Source organism: Schistocerca gregaria, chromosome 2, assembly GCF_023897955.1.
Source record: "Schistocerca gregaria isolate iqSchGreg1 chromosome 2, iqSchGreg1.2, whole genome shotgun sequence".
NCBI lineage: Eukaryota > Metazoa > Arthropoda > Insecta > Orthoptera > Acrididae > Schistocerca > Schistocerca gregaria.
In genome coordinates, this window is record NC_064921.1 from 810,456,201 (window position 1) to 810,473,366 (window position 17,166).

Consider the following 17,166-nt stretch of genomic DNA (forward strand, 5'->3'; position numbering starts at 1 on the left):
CATTTCTATGGCCGTCGTGTGTCTGCTTCCCTCGTCTATATTCTGCTGACTGTCACGAAACAGTAGCTATATTGCGAGCAGGACGGGAAACGGCAGCTCGGACAGCTCAAACTTGTCACGAGTAGTGTGGAAAAAATTCCGTTCCGGTACCGGGAATCGAACCCGGGCCTCCTGGGTGAAAGCCAGGTATCCTAGCCACTAGACCACACCGGATCTGTGCGTTTCTTCGACGGTTCGGACGGTCCCTTGGCGCATTTCGTGCCGAGTCCCGCGTCCGCGCCCATCTCTCTTTGCGAGCATCTTTGCGCATGCTGACTGGCAAGGCGCGCACCTCAAACGTCTCAGAGCAATGCTTTTGGCTTCATGCTCTGCTGGGAGAAGAGGAAAAGGGAAGCTGTAAGTAGCAATAACAGGAAGTAAACATTTTCCCGCTGAAGCGTTGTGGATAACAAACAAGAAATAAGTTGGGGCCCCAGCAACAGCACCACCATCAGTCACAGAAAATTAAATGCCCCGGGTGAGGATCGAACTCACGACCTTAAGATTATGAGACTTACGCGCTGCCTACTGCGCTACCGAGGCACCGGTGAACCGTTTGTCCTGGAAACTGGGTAAGTATCATACCGAATGTTAGACGTGAAGACACTGTACTTCCTGGATAACGTGTTCTGTTTGCTACACGTGCATTGCCGGCCCAGTTGATTGCGGTGTTGCTGCAGCTTTTGCAACGATAGGCAGCACTCCTTGTCGTTAAAGTTCAGTGCCTCGGAGGCACCTGGACACAGCAACTTGTGAGGCCAGGCCGACGCTAGTCTATAGAACATGATGCGAGCGTCCCAGTGGGGACCCGCCAGTGCTGCGTTCTCGGTTCTTCTCAAGGGAATCCAGCTATACATTCTTGTGGATCGTGCATGTCAAGCGCGCAAGCCACACGGCAGCATTACCGCGGGAAAAGCAAAATGATGCATCGGCCGGGAATCGAACCCGGGCCGCCCGCGTGGCAGGCGAGCATTCTACCACTGAACCACCGATGCTCCGGTCGGTATCAACTTCAAGCTGCTTCCCGAGCAGTTGTCTTAAGGGAAAGTGGGACTGTCGTCAAGCGCCATAGCATTCTGCCGAGAAGATGCTGCAGACGCTGAACCCTGCACTGTACTGCTTAAAATCGCCGCCAGAACGCCGTCCTCTGCGTACTCTTGCGTCGCCAGAGCCGACTCTTGCCAAAGGATGCGAAATGTGCGCGGATATGCTGTCCGAATGCGTCTGGATGTGCTCCCCTAGCCTACCTCGAAATGCGCCTGCCAGGTACCATCACCTTCGGCCGCTGCCGACAGGCGGGAAGCCGACACAGTGCGGCGCCGGGGCGCTCCCTTGTGCGGTGGTGGTGTAATGGTCAGCATAGTTGCCTTCCAAGCAGTTGATCCGGGTTCGATTCCCGGCCACCGCAGCAGGCTTTTAATTTCGCGTATGGGTACTTTTGCCACGCGCCTTGAAATTAATGTTTTGTTTTCCTCCCTGTTACTCGCTGCAGACCAGCCTGTAGTGTGTCTCGACTTGTCTCGACTTTGCTCGGCTGACGCGAGAGCTGACGCTCTCAAATCGGCCTATATCAAAACAACAAGCACGAGAAACGACTGAGAGAGGTAAGGAGAGGCGAGGCGATGGACACACAGCACGCCCCTTCATTTCACGGTGGCGTCTCCCTGACCGAATCGGGCTGTGGCTCCGAAAACAAAGGAGAAAGAAAAATAGGAAGTAAAACTGCCAACAGTACCCTGTGTTCCGATGCACTTACCCGCCCAAGTACTGACAAGGGCCAAAGTTGTTACGCATCGGCAATCGGACATTTCCTCTCATTTTCTCTTTATCGGTTGAGAACCAGTGTATCGAGCACACTATGGCCATTGGCGAGTGAATGCTGTAGCGCTTCCCGACAGGTCGGGTTCGGAACCTCTGTCAACTTCCACGCAGGGTGGTCATCACACTCGCCAGCTGAAATAGGCGCTGCCTTTTCGTAGTAGTAAATGCGTAGTGGCCCGTGGGGGGATCGAACCCACGACCTTCGCGTTATTAGCACGACGCTCTAACCAACTGAGCTAACGGGCCTCGACAGATGCAGTTGCTCAGGCCTACACTGGAACCGTGTGGCATGAAGCCATACACCATTTCTATGGCCGTCGTGTGTCTGCTTCCCTCGTCTATATTCTGCTGACTGTCACGAAACAGTAGCTATATTGCGAGCAGGACGGGAAACGGCAGCTCGGACAGCTCAAACTTGTCACGAGTAGTGTGGAAAAAATTCCGTTCCGGTACCGGGAATCGAACCCGGGCCTCCTGGGTGAAAGCCAGGTATCCTAGCCACTAGACCACACCGGATCTGTGCGTTTCTTCGACGGTTCGGACGGTCCCTTGGCGCATTTCGTGCCGAGTCCCGCGTCCGCGCCCATCTCTCTTTGCGAGCATCTTTGCGCACACACGCGAGACAGATGCGCACCTCAAACGTCTCAGAGCAATGCTTTTGGCTTCATGCTCTGCTGGGAGAAGAGAAAAAGGGAAGCTGTAAGTAGCAATAACAGGAAGTAAACATTTTCCCGCTGAAGCGTTGTGGATAACAAACAAGAAATAAGTTGGGGCCCCAGCAACAGCACCACCATCAGTCACAGAAAATTAAATGCCCCGGGTGAGGATCGAACTCACGACCTTAAGATTATGAGACTTACGCGCTGCCTACTGCGCTACCGAGGCACCGGTGAACCCTTTGTCCTGGAAACTGGGTAAGTATCATACCCAATGTTAGACGTGAAGACACTGTACTTCCTGGATAACGTGTTCTGTTTGCTACACGTCCATTGCCGGCCCAGTTAATTGCGGTGTTGCTGCAGCTTTTGCAACGATAGGCAGCACTCCTTGTCGTTAAAGTTCAGTGCCTCGGAGGCACCTGGACACAGCAACTTGTGAGGCCAGGCCGACGCTAGTGTGTAGAACATGATGCGAGCGTCCCAGTGGGGACCCGCTAGTGCTGCGTTCTCGGTTCTTCTCAAAGGAATCCAGCTATACATTCTTGTGGATCGTGCATGTAAAGCGCGCAAGCCACACGGCAGCATTACCGCGGGAAAAGCAAAATGATGCATCGGCCGGGAATCGAACCCGGGCCGCCGGCGTGGCAGGCGAGCATTCTACCACTGAACCACCGATGCTCCGGGCGGTAGCAACTTCACGCTGCTTCCCGAGCAGTTGTCTTGAGGGAAAGTGGGACTGTCGTCAAGCGCCATAGCATTCTGTCGAGAAGATGCTGCAGACGCTGAACCCTGCACTGTACTGCTTAAAATCGCCGCCAGAACGCGGTCCTCTGCGTACTCTTGCGTCACCGGAGCCGACTCTTGCCAAAGGATGCGAAATGTGCGCGGATATGCTGTCCGAATGCGTCTGGATGTGCTCCCCTAGCCTACCTCGAAATGCGCCTGCCAGGTACCACCACCTTCGGCCGCTGCCGACAGGCGGGAAGCCGACACAGTGCGGCGCCGGGGCAACTCTCGCTTGTGCGGTGGTGGTGTAATGGTCAGCATAGTTGCCTTCCAAGCAGTTGATCCGGGTTCGATTCCCGGCCACCGCAGCAGGCTTTTAATTTCGCCTTTGAGTACTTTTGCCACGCGCCTTGAAATTAATGTTTTTTTTTCCTCCCTGTTACTCGCTGCAGACCAGCCTATAGTGTGTCTCGACTTGTCTCGACTTTGCGAGAGCTGACGCGAGAGCTGACGCTCTCAAATCGGCCTATATCAAAACAACAAGCACGAGAAACGACTGAGAGAGGTAAGGAGAGGCGAGGCGATGGACACACAGCACGCCCCTTCATTTCACGGTGGCGTCTCCCTGACCGAATCGGGCTGTGGCTCCGAAAACAAAGGAGAAAGAAAAATAGGAAGTAAAACTGCCAACAGTACCCTGTGTTCCGATGCACTTACCCGCCCAAGTACTGACAAGGGCCAAAGTTGTTACGCATCGGCAATCGGACATTTCCTTTCGTTTTCTCTTTATCGGTTGAGAACCAGTGTTTTGAGCACACTATGGCCATTGGCGAGTGAATGCTGTAGCGCTTCCCGACAGGTCGGGTTTGGAACCTCTGTCAACTTCCACGCAGGGTGGTCATCACACTCGCCAGCTGAAATCGGCGCTGCCTTTTCGTAGTAGTAAAAGCGTAGTGGCCCGTGGGGGGATCGAACCCACGACCTTCGCGTTATTAGCACGACGTTCTAACCAACTGAGCTGACGGGCCTCGACAGATGCAGTTGCTCAGGCCTACGCTGGAACCGTGTGGCATGAAGCCATACACCATTTCTATGGCCGTCGTGTGTCTGCTTCCCTCGTCTATATTCTGCTGACTGTCACGAAACAGTAGCTATATTGCGAGCAGGACGGGAAACGGCAGCTCGGACAGCTCAAACTTGTCACGAGTAGTGTGGAAAAAATTCCGTTCCGGTACCGGGAATCGAACCCGGGCCTCCTGGGTGAAAGCCAGGTATCCTAGCCACTAGACCACACCGGATCTGTGCGTTTCTTCGACGGTTCGGACGGTCCCTTGTCGCATTTCGTGCCGAGTCCCGCGTCGGCGCCCATCTCTCTTTGCGAGCATCTTTGCGCATGCTGACTGGCAAGGCGCGCACCTCAAACGTCTCAGAGCAATGCTTTTGGCTTCATGCTCTGCTGGGAGAAGAGAAAAAGGGAAGCTGTAAGTAGCAATAACAGGAAGTAAACATTTTCCCGCTGAAGCGTTGTGGATAACAAACAAGAAATAAGTTGGGGCCCCAGCAACAGCACCACCATCAGTCACAGAAAATTAAATGCCCCACGTGAGGATCGAACTCACGACCTTAAGATTATGAGACTTACGCGCTGCCTACTGCGCTACCGAGGCACCGGTGAACCCTTTGTCCTGGAAACTGGGTAAGTATCATACCCAATGTTAGACATGAAGACACTGTACTTCCTGGATAACGTGTTCTGTTTGCTACACGTCCATTGCCGGCCCAGTTAATTGCGGTGTTGCTGCAGCTTTTGCAACGATAGGCAGCACTCCTTGTCGTTAAAGTTCAGTGCCTCGGAGGCACCTGGACACAGCAACTTGTGAGGCCAGGCCGACGCTAGTGTGTAGAACATGATGCGAGCGTCCCAGTGGGGACCCGCTAGTGCTGCGTTCTCGGTTCTTCTCAAAGGAATCCAGCTATACATTCTTGTGGATCGTGCATGTAAAGCGCGCAAGCCACACGGCAGCATTACCGCGGGAAAAGCAAAATGATGCATCGGCCGGGAATCGAACCCGGGCCGCCGGCGTGGCAGGCGAGCATTCTACCACTGAACCACCGATGCTCCGGGCGGTAGCAACTTCACGCTGCTTCCCGAGCAGTTGTCTTGAGGGAAAGTGGGACTGTCGTCAAGCGCCATAGCATTCTGTCGAGAAGATGCTGCAGACGCTGAACCCTGCACTGTACTGCTTAAAATCGCCGCCAGAACGCGGTCCTCTGCGTACTCTTGCGTCACCGGAGCCGACTCTTGCCAAAGGATGCGAAATGTGCGCGGATATGCTGTCCGAATGCGTCTGGATGTGCTCCCCTAGCCTACCTCGAAATGCGCCTGCCAGGTACCACCACCTTCGGCCGCTGCCGACAGGCGGGAAGCCGACACAGTGCGGCGCCGGGGCACTCGCTTGTGCGGTGGTGGTGTAATGGTCAGCATAGTTGCCTTCCAAGCAGTTGATCCGGGTTCGATTCCCGGCCACCGCAGCAGGCTTTTAATTTCGCCTTTGAGTACTTTTGCCACGCGCCTTGAAATTAATGTTTTTTTTTCCTCCCTGTTACTCGCTGCAGACCAGCCTATAGTGTGTCTCGACTTGTCTCGACTTTGCGAGAGCTGACGCTCTCAAATCGGCCTATATCAAAACAACAAGCACGAGAAACGACTGAGAGAGGTAAGGAGAGGCGAGGCGATGGACACACAGCACGCCCCTTCATTTCACGGTGGCGTCTCCCTGACCGAATCGGGCTGTGGCTCCGAAAACAAAGGAGAAAGAAAAATAGGAAGTAAAACTGCCAACAGTACCCTGTGTTCCGATGCACTTACCCGCCCAAGTACTGACAAGGGCCAAAGTTGTTACGCATCGGCAATCGGACATTTCCTTTCGTTTTCTCTTTATCGGTTGAGAACCAGTGTTTTGAGCACACTATGGCCATTGGCGAGTGAATGCTGTAGCGCTTCCCGACAGGTCGGGTTTGGAACCTCTGTCAACTTCCACGCAGGGTGGTCATCACACTCGCCAGCTGAAATCGGCGCTGCCTTTTCGTAGTAGTAAAAGCGTAGTGGCCCGTGGGGGGATCGAACCCACGACCTTCGCGTTATTAGCACGACGTTCTAACCAACTGAGCTGACGGGCCTCGACAGATGCAGTTGCTCAGGCCTACGCTGGAACCGTGTGGCATGAAGCCATACACCATTTCTATGGCCGTCGTGTGTCTGCTTCCCTCGTCTATATTCTGCTGACTGTCACGAAACAGTAGCTATATTGCGAGCAGGACGGGAAACGGCAGCTCGGACAGCTCAAACTTGTCACGAGTAGTGTGGAAAAAATTCCGTTCCGGTACCGGGAATCGAACCCGGGCCTCCTGGGTGAAAGCCAGGTATCCTAGCCACTAGACCACACCGGATCTGTGCGTTTCTTCGACGGTTCGGACGGTCCCTTGTCGCATTTCGTGCCGAGTCCCGCGTCGGCGCCCATCTCTCTTTGCGAGCATCTTTGCGCATGCTGACTGGCAAGGCGCGCACCTCAAACGTCTCAGAGCAATGCTTTTGGCTTCATGCTCTGCTGGGAGAAGAGAAAAAGGGAAGCTGTAAGTAGCAATAACAGGAAGTAAACATTTTCCCGCTGAAGCGTTGTGGATAACAAACAAGAAATAAGTTGGGGCCCCAGCAACAGCACCACCATCAGTCACAGAAAATTAAATGCCCCACGTGAGGATCGAACTCATGACCTTAAGATTATGAGACTTACGCGCTGCCTACTGCGCTACCGAGGCACCGGTGAACCCTTTGTCCTGGAAACTGGGTAAGTATCATACCCAATGTTAGACGTGAAGACACTGTACTTCCTGGATAACGTGTTCTGTTTGCTACACGTCCATTGCCGGCCCAGTTAATTGCGGTGTTGCTGCAGCTTTTGCAACGATAGGCAGCACTCCTTGTCGTTAAAGTTCAGTGCCTCGGAGGCACCTGGACACAGCAACTTGTGAGGCCAGGCCGACGCTAGTGTGTAGAACATGATGCGAGCGTCCCAGTGGGGACCCGCTAGTGCTGCGTTCTCGGTTCTTCTCAAAGGAATCCAGCTATACATTCTTGTGGATCGTGCATGTAAAGCGCGCAAGCCACACGGCAGCATTACCGCGGGAAAAGCAAAATGATGCATCGGCCGGGAATCGAACCCGGGCCGCCGGCGTGGCAGGCGAGCATTCTACCACTGAACCACCGATGCTCCGGGCGGTAGCAACTTCACGCTGCTTCCCGAGCAGTTGTCTTGAGGGAAAGTGGGACTGTCGTCAAGCGCCATAGCATTCTGTCGAGAAGATGCTGCAGACGCTGAACCCTGCACTGTACTGCTTAAAATCGCCGCCAGAACGCGGTCCTCTGCGTACTCTTGCGTCACCGGAGCCGACTCTTGCCAAAGGATGCGAAATGTGCGCGGATATGCTGTCCGAATGCGTCTGGATGTGCTCCCCTAGCCTACCTCGAAATGCGCCTGCCAGGTACCACCACCTTCGGCCGCTGCCGACAGGCGGGAAGCCGACACAGTGCGGCGCCGGGGCACTCGCTTGTGCGGTGGTGGTGTAATGGTCAGCATAGTTGCCTTCCAAGCAGTTGATCCGGGTTCGATTCCCGGCCACCGCAGCAGGCTTTTAATTTCGCCTTTGAGTACTTTTGCCACGCGCCTTGAAATTAATGTTTTTTTTTCCTCCCTGTTACTCGCTGCAGACCAGCCTATAGTGTGTCTCGACTTGTCTCGACTTTGCGAGAGCTGACGCGAGAGCTGACGCTCTCAAATCGGCCTATATCAAAACAACAAGCACGAGAAACGACTGAGAGAGGTAAGGAGAGGCGAGGCGATGGACACACAGCACGCCCCTTCATTTCACGGTGGCGTCTCCCTGACCGAATCGGGCTGTGGCTCCGAAAACAAAGGAGAAAGAAAAATAGGAAGTAAAACTGCCAACAGTACCCTGTGTTCCGATGCACTTACCCGCCCAAGTACTGACAAGGGCCAAAGTTGTTACGCATCGGCAATCGGACATTTCCTTTCGTTTTCTCTTTATCGGTTGAGAACCAGTGTTTTGAGCACACTATGGCCATTGGCGAGTGAATGCTGTAGCGCTTCCCGACAGGTCGGGTTTGGAACCTCTGTGAACTTCCACGCAGGGTGGTCATCACACTCGCCAGCTGAAATCGGCGCTGCCTTTTCGTAGTAGTAAAAGCGTAGTGGCCCGTGGGGGGATCGAACCCACGACCTTCGCGTTATTAGCACGACGTTCTAACCAACTGAGCTGACGGGCCTCGACAGATGCAGTTGCTCAGGCCTACGCTGGAACCGTGTGGCATGAAGCCATACACCATTTCTATGGCCGTCGTGTGTCTGCTTCCCTCGTCTATATTCTGCTGACTGTCACGAAACAGTAGCTATATTGCGAGCAGGACGGGAAACGGCAGCTCGGACAGCTCAAACTTGTCACGAGTAGTGTGGAAAAAATTCCGTTCCGGTACCGGGAATCGAACCCGGGCCTCCTGGGTGAAAGCCAGGTATCCTAGCCACTAGACCACACCGGATCTGTGCGTTTCTTCGACGGTTCGGACGGTCCCTTGTCGCATTTCGTGCCGAGTCCCGCGTCGGCGCCCATCTCTCTTTGCGAGCATCTTTGCGCATGCTGACTGGCAAGGCGCGCACCTCAAACGTCTCAGAGCAATGCTTTTGGCTTCATGCTCTGCTGGGAGAAGAGAAAAAAGGAAGCTGTAAGTAGCAATAACAGGAAGTAAACATTTTCCCGCTGAAGCGTTGTGGATAACAAACAAGAAATAAGTTGGGGCCCCAGCAACAGCACCACCATCAGTCACAGAAAATTAAATGCCCCACGTGAGGATCGAACTCACGACCTTAAGATTATGAGACTTACGCGCTGCCTACTGCGCTACCGAGGCACCGGTGAACCCTTTGTCCTGGAAACTGGGTAAGTATCATACCCAATGTTAGACATGAAGACACTGTACTTCCTGGATAACGTGTTCTGTTTGCTACACGTCCATTGCCGGCCCAGTTAATTGCGGTGTTGCTGCAGCTTTTGCAACGATAGGCAGCACTCCTTGTCGTTAAAGTTCAGTGCCTCGGAGGCACCTGGACACAGCAACTTGTGAGGCCAGGCCGACGCTAGTGTGTAGAACATGATGCGAGCGTCCCAGTGGGGACCCGCTAGTGCTGCGTTCTCGGTTCTTCTCAAAGGAATCCAGCTATACATTCTTGTGGATCGTGCATGTAAAGCGCGCAAGCCACACGGCAGCATTACCGCGGGAAAAGCAAAATGATGCATCGGCCGGGAATCGAACCCGGGCCGCCGGCGTGGCAGGCGAGCATTCTACCACTGAACCACCGATGCTCCGGGCGGTAGCAACTTCACGCTGCTTCCCGAGCAGTTGTCTTGAGGGAAAGTGGGACTGTCGTCAAGCGCCATAGCATTCTGTCGAGAAGATGCTGCAGACGCTGAACCCTGCACTGTACTGCTTAAAATCGCCGCCAGAACGCGGTCCTCTGCGTACTCTTGCGTCACCGGAGCCGACTCTTGCCAAAGGATGCGAAATGTGCGCGGATATGCTGTCCGAATGCGTCTGGATGTGCTCCCCTAGCCTACCTCGAAATGCGCCTGCCAGGTACCACCACCTTCGGCCGCTGCCGACAGGCGGGAAGCCGACACAGTGCGGCGCCGGGGCACTCGCTTGTGCGGTGGTGGTGTAATGGTCAGCATAGTTGCTTTCCAAGCAGTTGATCCGGGTTCGATTCCCGGCCACCGCAGCAGGCTTTTAATTTCGCCTTTGAGTACTTTTGCCACGCGCCTTGAAATTAATGTTTTTTTTTCCTCCCTGTTACTCGCTGCAGACCAGCCTATAGTGTGTCTCGACTTGTCTCGACTTTGCGAGAGCTGACGCGAGAGCTGACGCTCTCAAATCGGCCTATATCAAAACAACAAGCACGAGAAACGACTGAGAGAGGTAAGGAGAGGCGAGGCGATGGACACACAGCACGCCCCTTCATTTCACGGTGGCGTCTCCCTGACCGAATCGGGCTGTGGCTCCGAAAACAAAGGAGAAAGAAAAATAGGAAGTAAAACTGCCAACAGTACCCTGTGTTCCGATGCACTTACCCGCCCAAGTACTGACAAGGGCCAAAGTTGTTACGCATCGGCAATCGGACATTTCCTTTCGTTTTCTCTTTATCGGTTGAGAACCAGTGTTTTGAGCACACTATGGCCATTGGCGAGTGAATGCTGTAGCGCTTCCCGACAGGTCGGGTTTGGAACCTCTGTCAACTTCCACGCAGGGTGGTCATCACACTCGCCAGCTGAAATCGGCGCTGCCTTTTCGTAGTAGTAAAAGCGTAGTGGCCCGTGGGGGGATCGAACCCACGACCTTCGCGTTATTAGCACGACGTTCTAACCAACTGAGCTGACGGGCCTCGACAGATGCAGTTGCTCAGGCCTACGCTGGAACCGTGTGGCATGAAGCCATACACCATTTCTATGGCAGTCGTGTGTCTGCTTCCCTCGTCTATATTCTGCTGACTGTCACGAAACAGTAGCTATATTGCGAGCAGGACGGGAAACGGCAGCTCGGACAGCTCAAACTTGTCACGAGTAGTGTGGAAAAAATTCCGTTCCGGTACCGGGAATCGAACCCGGGCCTCCTGGGTGAAAGCCAGGTATCCTAGCCACTAGACCACACCGGATCTGTGCGTTTCTTCGACGGTTCGGACGGTCCCTTGTCGCATTTCGTGCCGAGTCCCGCGTCGGCGCCCATCTCTCTTTGCGAGCATCTTTGCGCATGCTGACTGGCAAGGCGCGCACCTCAAACGTCTCAGAGCAATGCTTTTGGCTTCATGCTCTGCTGGGAGAAGAGAAAAAGGGAAGCTGTAAGTAGCAATAACAGGAAGTAAACATTTTCCCGCTGAAGCGTTGTGGATAACAAACAAGAAATAAGTTGGGGCCCCAGCAACAGCACCACCATCAGTCACAGAAAATTAAATGCCCCACGTGAGGATCGAACTCACGACCTTAAGATTATGAGACTTACGCGCTGCCTACTGCGCTACCGAGGCACCGGTGAACCCTTTGTCCTGGAAACTGGGTAAGTATCATACCCAATGTTAGACATGAAGACACTGTACTTCCTGGATAACGTGTTCTGTTTGCTACACGTCCATTGCCGGCCCAGTTAATTGCGGTGTTGCTGCAGCTTTTGCAACGATAGGCAGCACTCCTTGTCGTTAAAGTTCAGTGCCTCGGAGGCACCTGGACACAGCAACTTGTGAGGCCAGGCCGACGCTAGTGTGTAGAACATGATGCGAGCGTCCCAGTGGGGACCCGCTAGTGCTGCGTTCTCGGTTCTTCTCAAAGGAATCCAGCTATACATTCTTGTGGATCGTGCATGTAAAGCGCGCAAGCCACACGGCAGCATTACCGCGGGAAAAGCAAAATGATGCATCGGCCGGGAATCGAACCCGGGCCGCCGGCGTGGCAGGCGAGCATTCTACCACTGAACCACCGATGCTCCGGGCGGTAGCAACTTCACGCTGCTTCCCGAGCAGTTGTCTTGAGGGAAAGTGGGACTGTCGTCAAGCGCCATAGCATTCTGTCGAGAAGATGCTGCAGACGCTGAACCCTGCACTGTACTGCTTAAAATCGCCGCCAGAACGCGGTCCTCTGCGTACTCTTGCGTCACCGGAGCCGACTCTTGCCAAAGGATGCGAAATGTGCGCGGATATGCTGTCCGAATGCGTCTGGATGTGCTCCCCTAGCCTACCTCGAAATGCGCCTGCCAGGTACCACCACCTTCGGCCGCTGCCGACAGGCGGGAAGCCGACACAGTGCGGCGCCGGGGCACTCGCTTGTGCGGTGGTGGTGTAATGGTCAGCATAGTTGCCTTCCAAGCAGTTGATCCGGGTTCGATTCCCGGCCACCGCAGCAGGCTTTTAATTTCGCCTTTGAGTACTTTTGCCACGCGCCTTGAAATTAATGTTTTTTTTTCCTCCCTGTTACTCGCTGCAGACCAGCCTATAGTGTGTCTCGACTTGTCTCGACTTTGCGAGAGCTGACGCGAGAGCTGACGCTCTCAAATCGGCCTATATCAAAACAACAAGCACGAGAAACGACTGAGAGAGGTAAGGAGAGGCGAGGCGATGGACACACAGCACGCCCCTTCATTTCACGGTGGCGTCTCCCTGACCGAATCGGGCTGTGGCTCCGAAAACAAAGGAGAAAGAAAAATAGGAAGTAAAACTGCCAACAGTACCCTGTGTTCCGATGCACTTACCCGCCCAAGTACTGACAAGGGCCAAAGTTGTTACGCATCGGCAATCGGACATTTCCTTTCGTTTTCTCTTTATCGGTTGAGAACCAGTGTTTTGAGCACACTATGGCCATTGGCGAGTGAATGCTGTAGCGCTTCCCGACAGGTCGGGTTTGGAACCTCTGTCAACTTCCACGCAGGGTGGTCATCACACTCGCCAGCTGAAATCGGCGCTGCCTTTTCGTAGTAGTAAAAGCGTAGTGGCCCGTGGGGGGATCGAACCCACGACCTTCGCGTTATTAGCACGACGTTCTAACCAACTGAGCTGACGGGCCTCGACAGATGCAGTTGCTCAGGCCTACGCTGGAACCGTGTGGCATGAAGCCATACACCATTTCTATGGCCGTCGTGTGTCTGCTTCCCTCGTCTATATTCTGCTGACTGTCACGAAACAGTAGCTATATTGCGAGCAGGACGGGAAACGGCAGCTCGGACAGCTCAAACTTGTCACGAGTAGTGTGGAAAAAATTCCGTTCCGGTACCGGGAATCGAACCCGGGCCTCCTGGGTGAAAGCCAGGTATCCTAGCCACTAGACCACACCGGATCTGTGCGTTTCTTCGACGGTTCGGACGGTCCCTTGTCGCATTTCGTGCCGAGTCCCGCGTCGGCGCCCATCTCTCTTTGCGAGCATCTTTGCGCATGCTGACTGGCAAGGCGCGCACCTCAAACGTCTCAGAGCAATGCTTTTGGCTTCATGCTCTGCTGGGAGAAGAGAAAAAGGGAAGCTGTAAGTAGCAATAACAGGAAGTAAACATTTTCCCGCTGAAGCGTTGTGGATAACAAACAAGAAATAAGTTGGGGCCCCAGCAACAGCACCACCATCAGTCACAGAAAATTAAATGCCCCACGTGAGGATCGAACTCACGACCTTAAGATTATGAGACTTACGCGCTGCCTACTGCGCTACCGAGGCACCGGTGAACCCTTTGTCCTGGAAACTGGGTAAGTATCATACCCAATGTTAGACATGAAGACACTGTACTTCCTGGATAACGTGTTCTGTTTGCTACACGTCCATTGCCGGCCCAGTTAATTGCGGTGTTGCTGCAGCTTTTGCAACGATAGGCAGCACTCCTTGTCGTTAAAGTTCAGTGCCTCGGAGGCACCTGGACACAGCAACTTGTGAGGCCAGGCCGACGCTAGTGTGTAGAACATGATGCGAGCGTCCCAGTGGGGACCCGCTAGTGCTGCGTTCTCGGTTCTTCTCAAAGGAATCCAGCTATACATTCTTGTGGATCGTGCATGTAAAGCGCGCAAGCCACACGGCAGCATTACCGCGGGAAAAGCAAAATGATGCATCGGCCGGGAATCGAACCCGGGCCGCCGGCGTGGCAGGCGAGCATTCTACCACTGAACCACCGATGCTCCGGGCGGTAGCAACTTCACGCTGCTTCCCGAGCAGTTGTCTTGAGGGAAAGTGGGACTGTCGTCAAGCGCCATAGCATTCTGTCGAGAAGATGCTGCAGACGCTGAACCCTGCACTGTACTGCTTAAAATCGCCGCCAGAACGCGGTCCTCTGCGTACTCTTGCGTCACCGGAGCCGACTCTTGCCAAAGGATGCGAAATGTGCGCGGATATGCTGTCCGAATGCGTCTGGATGTGCTCCCCTAGCCTACCTCGAAATGCGCCTGCCAGGTACCACCACCTTCGGCCGCTGCCGACAGGCGGGAAGCCGACACAGTGCGGCGCCGGGGCACTCGCTTGTGCGGTGGTGGTGTAATGGTCAGCATAGTTGCCTTCCAAGCAGTTGATCCGGGTTCGATTCCCGGCCACCGCAGCAGGCTTTTAATTTCGCCTTTGAGTACTTTTGCCACGCGCCTTGAAATTAATGTTTTTTTTTCCTCCCTGTTACTCGCTGCAGACCAGCCTATAGTGTGTCTCGACTTGTCTCGACTTTGCGAGAGCTGACGCGAGAGCTGACGCTCTCAAATCGGCCTATATCAAAACAACAAGCACGAGAAACGACTGAGAGAGGTAAGGAGAGGCGAGGCGATGGACACACAGCACGCCCCTTCATTTCACGGTGGCGTCTCCCTGACCGAATCGGGCTGTGGCTCCGAAAACAAAGGAGAAAGAAAAATAGGAAGTAAAACTGCCAACAGTACCCTGTGTTCCGATGCACTTACCCGCCCAAGTACTGACAAGGGCCAAAGTTGTTACGCATCGGCAATCGGACATTTCCTTTCGTTTTCTCTTTATCGGTTGAGAACCAGTGTTTTGAGCACACTATGGCCATTGGCGAGTGAATGCTGTAGCGCTTCCCGACAGGTCGGGTTTGGAACCTCTGTCAACTTCCACGCAGGGTGGTCATCACACTCGCCAGCTGAAATCGGCGCTGCCTTTTCGTAGTAGTAAAAGCGTAGTGGCCCGTGGGGGGATCGAACCCACGACCTTCGCGTTATTAGCACGACGTTCTAACCAACTGAGCTGACGGGCCTCGACAGATGCAGTTGCTCAGGCCTACGCTGGAACCGTGTGGCATGAAGCCATACACCATTTCTATGGCAGTCGTGTGTCTGCTTCCCTCGTCTATATTCTGCTGACTGTCACGAAACAGTAGCTATATTGCGAGCAGGACGGGAAACGGCAGCTCGGACAGCTCAAACTTGTCACGAGTAGTGTGGAAAAAATTCCGTTCCGGTACCGGGAATCGAACCCGGGCCTCCTGGGTGAAAGCCAGGTATCCTAGCCACTAGACCACACCGGATCTGTGCGTTTCTTCGACGGTTCGGACGGTCCCTTGTCGCATTTCGTGCCGAGTCCCGCGTCGGCGCCCATCTCTCTTTGCGAGCATCTTTGCGCATGCTGACTGGCAAGGCGCGCACCTCAAACGTCTCAGAGCAATGCTTTTGGCTTCATGCTCTGCTGGGAGAAGAGAAAAAGGGAAGCTGTAAGTAGCAATAACAGGAAGTAAACATTTTCCCGCTGAAGCGTTGTGGATAACAAACAAGAAATAAGTTGGGGCCCCAGCAACAGCACCACCATCAGTCACAGAAAATTAAATGCCCCACGTGAGGATCGAACTCACGACCTTAAGATTATGAGACTTACGCGCTGCCTACTGCGCTACCGAGGCACCGGTGAACCCTTTGTCCTGGAAACTGGGTAAGTATCATACCCAATGTTAGACATGAAGACACTGTACTTCCTGGATAACGTGTTCTGTTTGCTACACGTCCATTGCCGGCCCAGTTAATTGCGGTGTTGCTGCAGCTTTTGCAACGATAGGCAGCACTCCTTGTCGTTAAAGTTCAGTGCCTCGGAGGCACCTGGACACAGCAACTTGTGAGGCCAGGCCGACGCTAGTGTGTAGAACATGATGCGAGCGTCCCAGTGGGGACCCGCTAGTGCTGCGTTCTCGGTTCTTCTCAAAGGAATCCAGCTATACATTCTTGTGGATCGTGCATGTAAAGCGCGCAAGCCACACGGCAGCATTACCGCGGGAAAAGCAAAATGATGCATCGGCCGGGAATCGAACCCGGGCCGCCGGCGTGGCAGGCGAGCATTCTACCACTGAACCACCGATGCTCCGGGCGGTAGCAACTTCACGCTGCTTCCCGAGCAGTTGTCTTGAGGGAAAGTGGGACTGTCGTCAAGCGCCATAGCATTCTGTCGAGAAGATGCTGCAGACGCTGAACCCTGCACTGTACTGCTTAAAATCGCCGCCAGAACGCGGTCCTCTGCGTACTCTTGCGTCACCGGAGCCGACTCTTGCCAAAGGATGCGAAATGTGCGCGGATATGCTGTCCGAATGCGTCTGGATGTGCTCCCCTAGCCTACCTCGAAATGCGCCTGCCAGGTACCACCACCTTCGGCCGCTGCCGACAGGCGGGAAGCCGACACAGTGCGGCGCCGGGGCACTCGCTTGTGCGGTGGTGGTGTAATGGTCAGCATAGTTGCCTTCCAAGCAGTTGATCCGGGTTCGATTCCCGGCCACCGCAGCAGGCTTTTAATTTCGCCTTTGAGTACTTTTGCCACGCGCCTTGAAATTAATGTTTTTTTTTCCTCCCTGTTACTCGCTGCAGACCAGCCTATAGTGTGTCTCGACTTGTCTCGACTTTGCGAGAGCTGACGCGAGAGCTGACGCTCTCAAATCGGCCTATATCAAAACAACAAGCACGAGAAACGACTGAGAGAGGTAAGGAGAGGCGAGGCGATGGACACACAGCACGCCCCTTCATTTCACGGTGGCGTCTCCCTGACCGAATCGGGCTGTGGCTCCGAAAACAAAGGAGAAAGAAAAATAGGAAGTAAAACTGCCAACAGTACCCTGTGTTCCGATGCACTTACCCGCCCAAGTACTGACAAGGGCCAAAGTTGTTACGCATCGGCAATCGGACATTTCCTTTCGTTTTCTCTTTATCGGTTGAGAACCAGTGTTTTGAGCACACTATGGCCATTGGCGAGTGAATGCTGTAGCGCTTCCCGACAGGTCGGGTTTGGAACCTCTGTGAACTTCCACGCAGGGTGGTCATCACACTCGCCAGCTGAAATCGGCGCTGCCTTTTCGTAGTAGTAAAAG

At 54.1% G+C, this 17,166-nt stretch overlaps 39 non-coding genes across 39 annotated transcripts; 8 read left to right on the forward strand and 31 right to left on the reverse strand.

Annotated features, from left to right (window-relative positions):
- Positions 1 to 141: 141 nt before the first annotated feature.
- Trnae-uuc (transfer RNA glutamic acid (anticodon UUC)) lies at positions 142 to 213 on the reverse strand. The gene has a single exon. It is a non-coding gene; the product is annotated as a tRNA-Glu (tRNA).
- A 296-nt stretch (positions 214 to 509) lies between these two features.
- Positions 510 to 582, reverse strand: Trnam-cau (transfer RNA methionine (anticodon CAU)). Its single transcript has one exon. It is a non-coding gene; the product is annotated as a tRNA-Met (tRNA).
- A 381-nt stretch (positions 583 to 963) lies between these two features.
- On the reverse strand, positions 964 to 1,034 carry Trnag-gcc (transfer RNA glycine (anticodon GCC)). Its single transcript has one exon. It is a non-coding gene; the product is annotated as a tRNA-Gly (tRNA).
- A 341-nt stretch (positions 1,035 to 1,375) lies between these two features.
- On the forward strand, positions 1,376 to 1,447 carry Trnag-ucc (transfer RNA glycine (anticodon UCC)). The gene has a single exon. It is a non-coding gene; the product is annotated as a tRNA-Gly (tRNA).
- A 585-nt stretch (positions 1,448 to 2,032) lies between these two features.
- Trnai-aau (transfer RNA isoleucine (anticodon AAU)) lies at positions 2,033 to 2,106 on the reverse strand. The gene has a single exon. It is a non-coding gene; the product is annotated as a tRNA-Ile (tRNA).
- A 198-nt stretch (positions 2,107 to 2,304) lies between these two features.
- Trnae-uuc (transfer RNA glutamic acid (anticodon UUC)) lies at positions 2,305 to 2,376 on the reverse strand. Its single transcript has one exon. It is a non-coding gene; the product is annotated as a tRNA-Glu (tRNA).
- A 296-nt stretch (positions 2,377 to 2,672) lies between these two features.
- Positions 2,673 to 2,745, reverse strand: Trnam-cau (transfer RNA methionine (anticodon CAU)). The gene has a single exon. It is a non-coding gene; the product is annotated as a tRNA-Met (tRNA).
- A 381-nt stretch (positions 2,746 to 3,126) lies between these two features.
- Positions 3,127 to 3,197, reverse strand: Trnag-gcc (transfer RNA glycine (anticodon GCC)). The gene has a single exon. It is a non-coding gene; the product is annotated as a tRNA-Gly (tRNA).
- A 344-nt stretch (positions 3,198 to 3,541) lies between these two features.
- Positions 3,542 to 3,613, forward strand: Trnag-ucc (transfer RNA glycine (anticodon UCC)). The gene has a single exon. It is a non-coding gene; the product is annotated as a tRNA-Gly (tRNA).
- A 586-nt stretch (positions 3,614 to 4,199) lies between these two features.
- Trnai-aau (transfer RNA isoleucine (anticodon AAU)) lies at positions 4,200 to 4,273 on the reverse strand. The gene has a single exon. It is a non-coding gene; the product is annotated as a tRNA-Ile (tRNA).
- A 198-nt stretch (positions 4,274 to 4,471) lies between these two features.
- On the reverse strand, positions 4,472 to 4,543 carry Trnae-uuc (transfer RNA glutamic acid (anticodon UUC)). The gene has a single exon. It is a non-coding gene; the product is annotated as a tRNA-Glu (tRNA).
- A 296-nt stretch (positions 4,544 to 4,839) lies between these two features.
- Trnam-cau (transfer RNA methionine (anticodon CAU)) lies at positions 4,840 to 4,912 on the reverse strand. The gene has a single exon. It is a non-coding gene; the product is annotated as a tRNA-Met (tRNA).
- Positions 4,913 to 5,293: 381 nt separating this feature from the next.
- Trnag-gcc (transfer RNA glycine (anticodon GCC)) lies at positions 5,294 to 5,364 on the reverse strand. The gene has a single exon. It is a non-coding gene; the product is annotated as a tRNA-Gly (tRNA).
- A 341-nt stretch (positions 5,365 to 5,705) lies between these two features.
- Trnag-ucc (transfer RNA glycine (anticodon UCC)) lies at positions 5,706 to 5,777 on the forward strand. The gene has a single exon. It is a non-coding gene; the product is annotated as a tRNA-Gly (tRNA).
- Positions 5,778 to 6,351: 574 nt separating this feature from the next.
- Trnai-aau (transfer RNA isoleucine (anticodon AAU)) lies at positions 6,352 to 6,425 on the reverse strand. Its single transcript has one exon. It is a non-coding gene; the product is annotated as a tRNA-Ile (tRNA).
- Positions 6,426 to 6,623: 198 nt separating this feature from the next.
- On the reverse strand, positions 6,624 to 6,695 carry Trnae-uuc (transfer RNA glutamic acid (anticodon UUC)). The gene has a single exon. It is a non-coding gene; the product is annotated as a tRNA-Glu (tRNA).
- Positions 6,696 to 6,991: 296 nt separating this feature from the next.
- On the reverse strand, positions 6,992 to 7,064 carry Trnam-cau (transfer RNA methionine (anticodon CAU)). The gene has a single exon. It is a non-coding gene; the product is annotated as a tRNA-Met (tRNA).
- A 381-nt stretch (positions 7,065 to 7,445) lies between these two features.
- On the reverse strand, positions 7,446 to 7,516 carry Trnag-gcc (transfer RNA glycine (anticodon GCC)). Its single transcript has one exon. It is a non-coding gene; the product is annotated as a tRNA-Gly (tRNA).
- Positions 7,517 to 7,857: 341 nt separating this feature from the next.
- On the forward strand, positions 7,858 to 7,929 carry Trnag-ucc (transfer RNA glycine (anticodon UCC)). The gene has a single exon. It is a non-coding gene; the product is annotated as a tRNA-Gly (tRNA).
- Positions 7,930 to 8,515: 586 nt separating this feature from the next.
- Trnai-aau (transfer RNA isoleucine (anticodon AAU)) lies at positions 8,516 to 8,589 on the reverse strand. The gene has a single exon. It is a non-coding gene; the product is annotated as a tRNA-Ile (tRNA).
- Positions 8,590 to 8,787: 198 nt separating this feature from the next.
- Trnae-uuc (transfer RNA glutamic acid (anticodon UUC)) lies at positions 8,788 to 8,859 on the reverse strand. The gene has a single exon. It is a non-coding gene; the product is annotated as a tRNA-Glu (tRNA).
- A 296-nt stretch (positions 8,860 to 9,155) lies between these two features.
- Positions 9,156 to 9,228, reverse strand: Trnam-cau (transfer RNA methionine (anticodon CAU)). Its single transcript has one exon. It is a non-coding gene; the product is annotated as a tRNA-Met (tRNA).
- Positions 9,229 to 9,609: 381 nt separating this feature from the next.
- Trnag-gcc (transfer RNA glycine (anticodon GCC)) lies at positions 9,610 to 9,680 on the reverse strand. The gene has a single exon. It is a non-coding gene; the product is annotated as a tRNA-Gly (tRNA).
- A 341-nt stretch (positions 9,681 to 10,021) lies between these two features.
- Trnag-ucc (transfer RNA glycine (anticodon UCC)) lies at positions 10,022 to 10,093 on the forward strand. Its single transcript has one exon. It is a non-coding gene; the product is annotated as a tRNA-Gly (tRNA).
- Positions 10,094 to 10,679: 586 nt separating this feature from the next.
- On the reverse strand, positions 10,680 to 10,753 carry Trnai-aau (transfer RNA isoleucine (anticodon AAU)). Its single transcript has one exon. It is a non-coding gene; the product is annotated as a tRNA-Ile (tRNA).
- A 198-nt stretch (positions 10,754 to 10,951) lies between these two features.
- Trnae-uuc (transfer RNA glutamic acid (anticodon UUC)) lies at positions 10,952 to 11,023 on the reverse strand. The gene has a single exon. It is a non-coding gene; the product is annotated as a tRNA-Glu (tRNA).
- A 296-nt stretch (positions 11,024 to 11,319) lies between these two features.
- Positions 11,320 to 11,392, reverse strand: Trnam-cau (transfer RNA methionine (anticodon CAU)). Its single transcript has one exon. It is a non-coding gene; the product is annotated as a tRNA-Met (tRNA).
- A 381-nt stretch (positions 11,393 to 11,773) lies between these two features.
- Trnag-gcc (transfer RNA glycine (anticodon GCC)) lies at positions 11,774 to 11,844 on the reverse strand. The gene has a single exon. It is a non-coding gene; the product is annotated as a tRNA-Gly (tRNA).
- A 341-nt stretch (positions 11,845 to 12,185) lies between these two features.
- Positions 12,186 to 12,257, forward strand: Trnag-ucc (transfer RNA glycine (anticodon UCC)). The gene has a single exon. It is a non-coding gene; the product is annotated as a tRNA-Gly (tRNA).
- A 586-nt stretch (positions 12,258 to 12,843) lies between these two features.
- On the reverse strand, positions 12,844 to 12,917 carry Trnai-aau (transfer RNA isoleucine (anticodon AAU)). The gene has a single exon. It is a non-coding gene; the product is annotated as a tRNA-Ile (tRNA).
- Positions 12,918 to 13,115: 198 nt separating this feature from the next.
- On the reverse strand, positions 13,116 to 13,187 carry Trnae-uuc (transfer RNA glutamic acid (anticodon UUC)). Its single transcript has one exon. It is a non-coding gene; the product is annotated as a tRNA-Glu (tRNA).
- Positions 13,188 to 13,483: 296 nt separating this feature from the next.
- Trnam-cau (transfer RNA methionine (anticodon CAU)) lies at positions 13,484 to 13,556 on the reverse strand. Its single transcript has one exon. It is a non-coding gene; the product is annotated as a tRNA-Met (tRNA).
- A 381-nt stretch (positions 13,557 to 13,937) lies between these two features.
- Trnag-gcc (transfer RNA glycine (anticodon GCC)) lies at positions 13,938 to 14,008 on the reverse strand. Its single transcript has one exon. It is a non-coding gene; the product is annotated as a tRNA-Gly (tRNA).
- Positions 14,009 to 14,349: 341 nt separating this feature from the next.
- Positions 14,350 to 14,421, forward strand: Trnag-ucc (transfer RNA glycine (anticodon UCC)). The gene has a single exon. It is a non-coding gene; the product is annotated as a tRNA-Gly (tRNA).
- A 586-nt stretch (positions 14,422 to 15,007) lies between these two features.
- Positions 15,008 to 15,081, reverse strand: Trnai-aau (transfer RNA isoleucine (anticodon AAU)). Its single transcript has one exon. It is a non-coding gene; the product is annotated as a tRNA-Ile (tRNA).
- A 198-nt stretch (positions 15,082 to 15,279) lies between these two features.
- Positions 15,280 to 15,351, reverse strand: Trnae-uuc (transfer RNA glutamic acid (anticodon UUC)). The gene has a single exon. It is a non-coding gene; the product is annotated as a tRNA-Glu (tRNA).
- A 296-nt stretch (positions 15,352 to 15,647) lies between these two features.
- Positions 15,648 to 15,720, reverse strand: Trnam-cau (transfer RNA methionine (anticodon CAU)). Its single transcript has one exon. It is a non-coding gene; the product is annotated as a tRNA-Met (tRNA).
- A 381-nt stretch (positions 15,721 to 16,101) lies between these two features.
- On the reverse strand, positions 16,102 to 16,172 carry Trnag-gcc (transfer RNA glycine (anticodon GCC)). The gene has a single exon. It is a non-coding gene; the product is annotated as a tRNA-Gly (tRNA).
- Positions 16,173 to 16,513: 341 nt separating this feature from the next.
- On the forward strand, positions 16,514 to 16,585 carry Trnag-ucc (transfer RNA glycine (anticodon UCC)). Its single transcript has one exon. It is a non-coding gene; the product is annotated as a tRNA-Gly (tRNA).
- Positions 16,586 to 17,166: the final 581 nt, after the last annotated feature.